This window comes from Accipiter gentilis, chromosome 4, assembly GCF_929443795.1.
Source record: "Accipiter gentilis chromosome 4, bAccGen1.1, whole genome shotgun sequence".
NCBI lineage: Eukaryota > Metazoa > Chordata > Aves > Accipitriformes > Accipitridae > Astur > Astur gentilis.
In genome coordinates this window covers 800,241-810,685 of record NC_064883.1, presented here as the reverse complement: position 1 = coordinate 810,685, position 10,445 = coordinate 800,241, and the positions used below count along the sequence as shown (strand labels likewise).

General features: G+C 46.3%; 1 long non-coding RNA gene across 1 annotated transcript; it reads right to left on the bottom strand.

Moving 5' to 3' along the window:
- Positions 1-6,969: 6,969 nt before the first annotated feature.
- LOC126037585 (uncharacterized) lies at positions 6,970-9,259 on the bottom strand. The gene is made up of 3 exons (XR_007505760.1): positions 8,887-9,259; positions 7,917-8,051; positions 6,970-7,120 (listed from the first exon to the last, which is right to left on the bottom strand). It is a non-coding gene; the product is annotated as an uncharacterized LOC126037585 (long non-coding RNA).
- Positions 9,260-10,445: the final 1,186 nt, after the last annotated feature.

Here is a 10,445-nt window from a genome sequence, read left to right as displayed (position 1 = left end):
CTTACCACTTACTGATGCCCAAGGTATCGTTAAAGCATGCCCTGATTGTCAAAAGGAAGGGCTCGGCTTGGGCTGTGGGGTTAACCGACGAGGTCTTTTGCCATTGCAGTTGTGGCAAATGGATTTCACCCATGTCATGTGGTTTGGTGCAAAGCATTCTGTGCATGTGTGTATTGATACCTATCCTGCTGCCATGTGGGCCACGGCACGAACTGGAGAAAAGGCCTTACATATTGAATGACATCTTCACGCTTCTTTTGCAGTACTGGGTGTGCCTCAAGAAATTAAGATGGACAACGGCCCAGCCTATGGTTCTACACGATTTGCTCGATTTTGTAATTTGTGGGGAATTCACCACGGTACCGGTATTCCACATCTTCCCACAGGACAGGCTATTGTCGAATGGGCCAACCAAACCCTAAAAGAACATGCTGCAAAAACAAAAAGGGGGAACCCAGGGCTTACTCCCAGAGGAACGATTGGCCAAAGACTGATTTGTGCTAAATTATCTTAGATTGACAGGTGATCACAAAGACCCACCAATGGTAGTGCATCATGTTCTTTTACAGGCAGAAAGGACGCAACAAAGTACAGGAATCATGGTAATGTCTAAGGACCCAGAATCCAGGAAATGGTGCAGATCAGCAGAAGTAAAACTTACTGGGAGATCCTTGCTAAGTGGGACAAGCCATGGCTTCGCACTGATGCTGGACCCGGAATTGTTCCAATGGCGACTGGCACGGCACCGGCAGGTGCTGGAGCCACTGATCTGACAGATTCTAACTAATAGAGTATTACTAGTGGACACGGAGTCCTTCAGAGAGGTTTTCAGAACAGCGTGCCTTATTGTATATAGAACCTGCTTTAGGTAAAAAGTGTGTAAAGCATAATTTGATTAAACATAGTGTGATTACGGGAAGACAGTGTGGGGTAAAAGTTAAAGCCAAAATTAGGGGTAAGGTCTATTTCCATTAATAACCTGGGAACGAGGTTGATTGTGTTTCCACAGATACAGGCCCACGATGGACTCCTGTTCGATTTGCATGACCATCATCATCTGGAGCATCATAGATGATGTGGCAATATGAATACTACCTCAGCCAAAAACTAATGTATAGGTCACCTTGGCTAACATAACAGGTCAAGATTCTCTGTGCATCGCAACTGTATCGTAAAGCCCATGAACCAATAGACAAGATGGCTATGACTCGTGCAGCGCGCCTGGCCAGCGAGCGCATGCGTCATAGATTGCAACCGAGGCGGACTTTTGGCACCCGCTGGCCACGGGTGCTAAAACCCGTTCCTCTGCAAATGTATAAATACTGGGATTTTCCGAAGAGCATCGGGCTGGTGTACAGTGAGGCCATCGTTGCCTCTGTGGGGACGCCCATGGAAAGCTGGCACCTACCGATTGCTGGGCTGAGTTCGTGGAGCAAGATGGCACAAGAATGTATAGATGGTTCATTTTCCTCATGGTCTGGGTCATTAGGGGTAACGGGTTGGCTCAAAGAATTATGGGCATTATTGTAGTTACTGTGATTTTAGCTATTGTAACAGTTTTACCTTGTTCAGCTTATTAAGGAAAATGGCATCCCAAGTTATTAAGCAAGCCTGGATTGCTCAAAAACAAAAAGAGGGAGAAAGATTTAAACGGAGACCTACAGTGGATTCAACCTTGTTGTGGTATTACAAATACAGACTTACAGCCGCTGCTGGATTTATTGTGGGGCAGCGGTACCTTAACTTCTACAAGACAACTAAGTGCACTGGGATGGCAAGCCTTGGCAGCAATTGGACAAAAAAAAAAAACCAAAAAAAACAAAACAAAACAAAAAAAACCAAACCACAACAAAAAACCCCCATCACATCATCCATGTCTGGCAGATACGTTCCCGATTTACCCATAAATTTGAAACCTTATGCTGAGATTGATAGGGAACACACTGACTGTAGTAAGCAGCATGACAGTGACACCGGTGATTGATCCACATCGGTTAACACCATGGGACAGTAAGAATGTTTGGGTGTCACTAGCTAAAGCTATTAATCAAACCTCTTTTTGTGTGCTTATGTATTTTATTAGGTATAATGTTGTTTTTACTGTGTTTAATTAATTGTGTTCACAGATCTTTGCAAAGGGCAATACAGCAGGTGTTAAAATTTTACCTCAATCTATATACAAACAAATAGATTGGCTGAAGAAACATACACAAAGATCCAGCAAGAAACTAGTTGGTTTGATGGAGTGTTACAATCAATATTCGGCGGGATAACACTATGGGTAATGTCATTGATTAAGGAAGCCTTATGATGGTTGGGTATATTGATATTAATCTGTGTAATAGTTAGAATTCCGTATGGGTGCATGATAAAAGGAGTCTCAAAGCTGACACACCAAGCTCTACTCGCACAAAAAGAAAAAGGGGGAATTGTTGGGAATTGGCTTCATGAAAAAGGACATGGGTCTATAGAAAAGCTGTGCGAGCAGAGTTCTGTGTGAAAGAATGTCAGTTTGAGCAGCAAGACTAGGCCTTGGCCGAAAATAGCTGGCTTTGCTGATATCAGGAGAAAAACAGGGACAGTGTGACCTTGGCATAACTTCATAAGTAACTTTTGAAGAAGTTCCCATGAGAAAGCTACGGAACATGCGTAGCTGCAAATCACAAGTGGGTGTGTTTTAGTAATGAATAAACATTAGCAATTTGCCATTGTTGTCCAGGCCCATTGCCTTTTCCAGTCTGGCCCATTTCCAGCTTGGGGGTGCTCTTAGGATTAGTCTGGAGGCAAAGATCACACTGTTGTGCGATCGCACTGCCTCACCGTGGCGTATAAATTCCTAGCCACAATTTCTCCTATCAGATGATTATACAGGGCTTCTGTTCCCCAATGTCTTTTCCTATGTTCCTCCCCTATCAAATGCCATAATAAGCAAGAGGGAACGATTAGCTTTCCCTGTGGGGTATGAGCCCAACCCTCTTCATTATATGACCCTTCTAAACCTGTAATGAGCTTTTGATCTTCCTTAGTGTATTCTGGCTTACCTTCTAGGGAAATCCACCTATCAGGAATTAAGGCCCCTTCTGTTTTTACCTGTGTTTTGGCCACTTGTTTTGCCTCTCTGTCCGCCAGCTCGTTCCCTTTTTCCAAATCTGAGCTCGCTTTCTGGTGTGCCTTAATATGCATAATTGCTACTTTCTTAGGGAGCTGGACAGCTTCCAGTAACTTCAGAATTTCTTCTGCGTGTTTGATATTTTTCCCTTGAGAACTCACTAGTCCTCTCTCCTTCCAAATTGCTCCACGTGCGTGTACAACTCCAAAGGCATATTTTGAGTCTGTATAAATGTTCACAACTTTGCCCTGGGCCAATTCCAGGGCACGGGTTAGAGCAATTATTTCTGCCTTCTGTGCGGAGGTGTTCCTGGGCAAAGCCCCCGATTCTATTACCTCTTGGCTGGCAGTGACGGCGTATCCCGCGTGTCGATTACTGTTTAGGACGTAACTGCTTCCGTCCGTGAAGCGAGTTTCCCCGTTTTCCATGGGGCCGTCTTTCACGTCTGGGCAACTGGCGTACGTTGCTTCGATGGTTTCCAAACGGTCACGATGTACCGGTTCTCCTGTGTTCCTGCTGAGAAAAGAAGCTGGGTTGACAGTGTTAGCGACTACAATCTCCACGTCATCCCGCGCTACCAATATAGCTTGATATCTCAGGAATCTTTGTGGAGAGAGCCAGTGTCCGCCTTTTGCTTCCGGTACTGCTGATACTGCGTGAGACACCAGAACAGTCATCTTCTGGCCCAGAGTAAACTTTCGGGCTTCCTGTGTATTTAGTATCACAGCCGCAACCGCCCGCAGGCATCCAGGCCAACCTTTTGCAGTCGTGTCTAACTGCTTAGAGAGGTAGGCAACTGCCCATCGATACGGGCCCAGGTTTTGTGCTAATATTCCCAGAGCAATGCCCTGCTTCTCATGGGAGTAAAGAAGAAACAGCTTACTCGCATCTGGGAGTCCTAAGGCCAGGGCCGACATCAAAGCCTTTTTCGGTAGCTCAAAGGCTCGTTCGGTCTCCTTATTCCACTCAAGGTGTTTCTGCTTAGTGGCTGTCAACGCATACAGTGGTTTAACAAGCAATCCGTAATTATAGATCCACAATCGGCACCACCCTGTCATTCCCAGAAAAGTCCATAACTCTTCTACTGTCTGAGGTCTCCCAGTTTGACATATTGCCTCTTTACAGGCCTGTCCCAAAGGTCTTTGTCCCGCACTAATTTCATAGCCCAAATAATTCACTTTGCCTTGCATTACCTGTGCCTTTTTCTTGGATACCCGGTACCCCTGAAGTCCCAGGAAATTCAACAGACTCGCCGCCCACGTCGTACAATCTTTCTCTGTTTTGGTGGCGATCGGGATATCATCCACATACTGCAACAGCTTCCCCTCCTCAGACGGGGTTTCCCAGGATTCCAAGTCTTTCGCAAACCGATTGCCAAAAACGGTAGGCCTATTCTTAAATCCTTGTGGCAAGGCCGTCCAAGTGAGCTGGGTCTTTCGACCGCTCTTGGGCTTTTCCCATTCAAATGTGAGTAAGTTTTGCCTGGCTTCATGGAGAGGGAGGCAAACGAAAGCATCCTTCAAATCTAAAACACTAAACCAAGTCAATTCAGGTGTTAGTACGGTTAACAGGGTCTATGGGTTCGCCGCTACTGGGTAAAGATCTTCAGTTATCTTATGCACCGCCCATAAGTCTTGGACCACCCAATATGACCCATCGGGCTTCCAAACAGGTAATATAGGGGGATTGAATTCAGACTCACACTCTTTTAATAGTCCCAACTGCAAAAATTTTTCTATCACCGGCCGGATTCCTTCTCTGTCTTTCTTCTTTAGGGGATATTGTTTAATTCTTACCAGCTTTTGGCCTTCCTTGATCCTAACTTCAACAGGTGGAACACTTTTCGCTCTTCCAGGTGCATCGGTAGCCCATACCCCCGGGTACACTTGCTTTAAGATGTCCTCATTAATGATTCCTTCTAGGGGGAGACTGGTTAAGGTTAGGCTCAATATTTGAATATTTTGCTGATCTTTTACCTCCAGAGTAATTTCTCCCTTCTTGAATACAATTTTTGCTCCCAATGGTTCCAACAAGTCCCTTCCCAAAAGGGCCTTTGGGGAGTTCGGCATATATAAAAATTTATGAATGCCCCACTGTTTTCCTAATTTATATTCTAAAGGTTTACAAAACTATGCCTTTTCACTTTGGCCAGTCGCTCCTTTCACCGTGACATAATCATTCCCCGGGGCATCAAAGCCTGATTCAAAACCGAGTATGTTGCTCCTGTATCTACCAAAAATTCTACCTCTTGTTCTGTTTTCCCTAGCTTAATTATAACCAGTGGATCCGCTAGGGTAGATTCCCCAGGTTCTCGTCAGTCTCCCTTCACAGAGGCTACTGTTCTTCCTGTTTGAGCCCTCTGATGCTCCTTGTTCCCTGGGCATTCCCTCTACCAATGACTGAATTTCTTACACAAAGCGCATTGATCCTTGCCCAGTCGGGGCAAGTCTCGTCTAGGCCCTCTTCCCCTTTCTTCCCGAATAACAGCCATTAATTTCCTTTGTCCTTGCCTATATCCTTCTTCTCTGTTACTAAACACCCTCCGTGCTTTTGTGGTACAGAACAGAGATGTAGCAAGAAAGGAAAAAAAAGAAGGGAGGGAGAACAAAGGGAGAGAGACACAAAGACTGGAAGAAGGACAAAGGGATGGCAGAAGAAAAAAATAGTGATAGGCTACAGGACAGAGATGGAGGAGTTCCAAAAAGACACAGGGAGCATGACAGAACGAGAGTGAGAAACAAGGGACAGAGCAGGACAGCACTGGAGGAAAAAACAACTGTCATTGATAGGCTGCGAGAGAGACATGGAGGAAGAGAGAAAAGAGAAGGGACAGCTAGCTGGAGAGGGGGATACAGTTAGAAAGGATGGAAGAGGGAAGGGAACAGAGAGAAATACAGAAAAGATGGCAAGAGGAAGCAAGGCAGAGGGACAGCAATAGAAGAAACAAGGGACAGGGATCTGGACAGATGAAGAAAAAAGCAGGAGAAACATACAACATGATACGATGGGACAGAAAGTAACACAGAGCGTCAGATGATAATAATGACAAGAGATAGAGAGAGACTATGAAAAGCACAGGAGGTTGGAGAGAGAGAGAGAAGACATGAATGAAAAGAGTAGAGAGCACCACAAAGGGTCAGGGAAAGAGAAGGACAACAGAATAAAAAAAACCCTCACATATTACACACATGTTATCCACTCATCAAGCCCATTTCAGAGTTACACAGTACCTCAGCCCCTTTAAGAAAAGTAACACATGCGCCCGAGCCCATTTCGGTGCCGCACCACGCCCGAGCCCATTTCGGCGCCGCACCACGCCCGAGCCCATTTCACGGTTCTCTACCTACAGCTCCAATTTCAAAGTTCTGCAATCACTAGAGGAAGGAATGCACCCCCTTTCCATTAACCCAGCAGCAGCTACATTTACCTCAAGGTATCTACAACTCGCCCTTGGATGCCTAATTCCAACAGACACTTTCACTTACTTCAACAGCTAAGTTTACCTATGGGCACTAAACGCCCATGCTTCCCTCTACGCTTCCCTTTGTGATTACCATTAGTACTGTAATTCCCACAAGGACACATAATTACCTGTCTTTTTTACATTTTATTTTTAGTGCTTCATTTGGTCCATTACTCATTCCACATAGATTCAGCTATGTCAGTATTTCAATCCAATTCTACAATGTACTTTTTCTACAATATATAGAAAAGACTTATGGCCTCACTCGTCAAATATTTGACACTATTAGATTTAGTCCTCTTTTAATCACTATTTTTACAAATACATGTAAACTCCAAAAATTTAGCATTACCTGAAGAAGAAATGCCACTATTTAGTACCTGCAATGCTCTACGGAGTGGTCTTTTCCACATTCCTCGCTCCCATTACATACATCGCTGCACATCCAGAAGTTTTACTCCCTGAGGTGACATTACCGCCATGATCCCTGTTCCCGGGCACCAAACGAGTGACCTCCAATCATCTTGACAGACCGTCCACTTCCACACCTCGACACAAAACCAGAAATTGAAAAATATCATTACATCACAAGCTACAAAGAGCAACCAAATATTTTACAAACCCACCACAGACAAATACAGTTACACTCACGCACTTCACAACCCTGGCCTACTCCATGCTGGCCATCTAGTCCAACTCCCCCCACAAAATCCTCAACTGTCTTCCAAAGACCATCCACCGAACAACATATCTCTCTGTGCTGACTGGCAATTACCAGGTTCCAGGGGAGCGCTCCACAGGAACACCGTTCCCGGGAGCCTTGGAAAACAAACAAACAAACAAACAAATCGCCCTGCCTTTGAAAACCCAGGCCCGAGGCAGACCCCAGTCCAAACATTGGCAATCAACACTGCCTCATGGAGCAGCTGGGACCAGGGAAAAGAAAAAATAAATGGGGCAGGGGAGGACACACCAAAAACCAACCCATATCCCAGCTGGGGTTTTTTATTCTAAGTTTGGGGTTTTTTTCCTAATTCCCTGAAAAACATCTCAACTCTACATCCAACCTGAAAGGAAAAAAAACCAAAAAGGCTTAACCACAGAACCCTACAAGGTTAGAGACATTCACAACACACCACTCGTTCAGATCACATGAACGCCAGCCCTCACTCTCAACTCATCCATCATACCGTCCACAGGCCTCAAGAGGCCGTCACCCCGTCTGCAGCAGCAGGGGCCTCAAAAAAGCACCCTACCTGCAAAAACCCAGGCCCCAGCCCAACCTCCTTCCAACCAACCTCCCCACAAACTGCCCTTCCGTTACACCAACATTTCAACACGCACCATCATCTCCACCATCCGTGCATTTTCAACCCGATAATTAGCTTTCACAGTGCCACGTGTCACAGTCCAACCTCCGTAGCGCCATGTCACCTAAACGCAAGGTTCCTTCAAGCACCTCTCGTGCCCTGTCATCACCTGCAAAAACAACACACAAAGCTTGTCAACAGACACTTCATCCTCGAGAGAGAAGTCCTCCACCACTCCCCTACCCTGCTTCCCACCTATTCCAAAAATAACACATCCTCACAGCCAGTGTCCTCCATGACACTTGAAAAAACCAGAGCATCACAAACACAGAGCTGTCCCAAAGTTACCGATCGCTCCAAGACCCATCACGCTGCTACTTAGACCTCAAGGCCTTGACCATTTCTAGAGACTTGCCACAAAGCATCTGCATAAACAAGATGAACACCATTGCCCAGTTCCTGCCTTACTCAATGCTAGTTCACAGTCCAATTGCGATCCCCTCAACTCTGCATGCAAAGAGCCCGAAGTCATTAAACCTTCTACGCTGCCTCTACAATGCCATACAAGACACACACAAACATAGACCCATGTAATTCACATGCAAATGTAATGCCATACAAGGCAGTACTCTTACCTCAGTCAAGGCAAAACAACTCAGAGCCTTGCCATACCAGACAAAACAGAACAGGGCCAATGCAAGAGACTCTCACGTGACAGTCAATACAAGTACAGACCAAAACAATACAAAACCAATACAGAACCATAGAAGGCAAGGCAGTCTCAGGTGGCAATCCATACAAGTACAGAGCACTGCAATACAAAACACAATGCAGGGCCAGGCAATGCGAGACAGTCTCACATGACAGTCGATACAAATACACAACAAAACACCACAGGGCAAAGGCAAATACAGACCAATACAATGCAAGAAAACTGCAAAACACAGCAAAGCAAAGCAGTCTCATAGAGCCACCGGATGCATCTTCCTTCAGAGTCCACTCACAGACTCAACTCTGCTGCCTTCCCCCATCGCTCTGTGGGACACATCCTGTCCCTCCACATCTGAAAAAAAACCAAACCAAACATATTGAATGAGTCACCTGGATGCAGAGCAAGAGCTTCACAACTCCAGAGGTCTTGATTCCATCTACAAAGACCATCTGGAATGCAGCTACAGCCTGTCCTTTTAAAAACAACAACAACAAAAAAACAACACACAACCAAAAAACAAACAAAAAAACAACAAAAAAACCCAACACACACACCCCCCTGCCCACTGTAGGGTTCAATTATATGGAACTTAGTTACTGGCCCTGAAAGTAGCTCATGGTCGCAAGAGAGTTCCAGACACCTTTGAAGGCTCTGAACAGAACAAACAAGAAGATAGAAGAAGAAAGATCCCAATTAGAAAAACACAGGTGCACATTCCACGATAAAGGGAACTTGGCACAACCGACCTCAATTCAGGGGCTTATCTCGACCAGTTGGACTAAGACAAGTTTTGCATGCTCTAACATAGCCAATTATATCCTGTGTGTATGCACGTGTACAGAGCGAGTATAACTAACTGTATCTTATGTTTCTACGCGTGGACAGTATCGATGTAACCAATCACCGCTTACGCTTGTGCGCGTGGACACCACATGCTTGCGTGCAGCAGCCAATCAAAGCTTCTAAACAACTTAGAGAGTTGTGTAAGAATGATCAGCTAAGCTCAATAAAGGGGCGACTTTGATCATCATACTGGTGTTCTATCATCCGGGCCCCGCACGGAGTAACCCTAAACCCTACACCCCACCAACCAAAAAAACCCAGGGCCAAACTTGGAGCCCATCACATGCAAGTCTTAACACCTTAGAGACTCAAATCCGCTTCACTGCCCCTCAACAACCCCTGCCACACGGCTCCAATTGTCTCCGTGAAACACTATCGGCACGGCTGTCCGCGCAGGCCGCTGACGGCTACTCGAGCCGAGATGACTGTACAACCCTCACCTAAACGGTCTAGGCACATCAACGTTTCACCCGTAGACTCTTATCGCTGTTCCACCTACCCCTGACTCCACACCCCCCCAGGCAGAGCAGCTCCAAGCCAAGCACACCGTGTGCAGAACGTCACCACGTGGAACGCCACCAACGAGGTGATTCAACGAGAGAGAAAACTCTCAGCAAGAAGAATGACCCCCGGACGGGAGGCGCCGTCGGGCAAGATGACCTACGGGGCCGCAACCGCGAGGCCAGGAGGCTCCACAGCAGACCCAGAGGAGTCAAACGGAGCGGCCCGTTACAAGACAGCACTGTCAAAACCCAGACGACAGATGCGCCAGAAGCCTGGCGTCGAGACCTAAGGATGTCAGGATGCGGGGAAGAAGTCCCACTCCGAGAAAACGGACGGCTAGAGAGCAGAGCTGCCGATGCAGGCTGAAAAAATGCTGCCATAGAGCACTGACCGGAACCCGCCAAGACCGATCCATGCTTTAGAGCTCCGAGCGCAAGAAAAGAAGCACCCGATTGGCACCAGGCCAATGAGTAAGAGCATTCAAAACCCTAGGGACAGCACCCG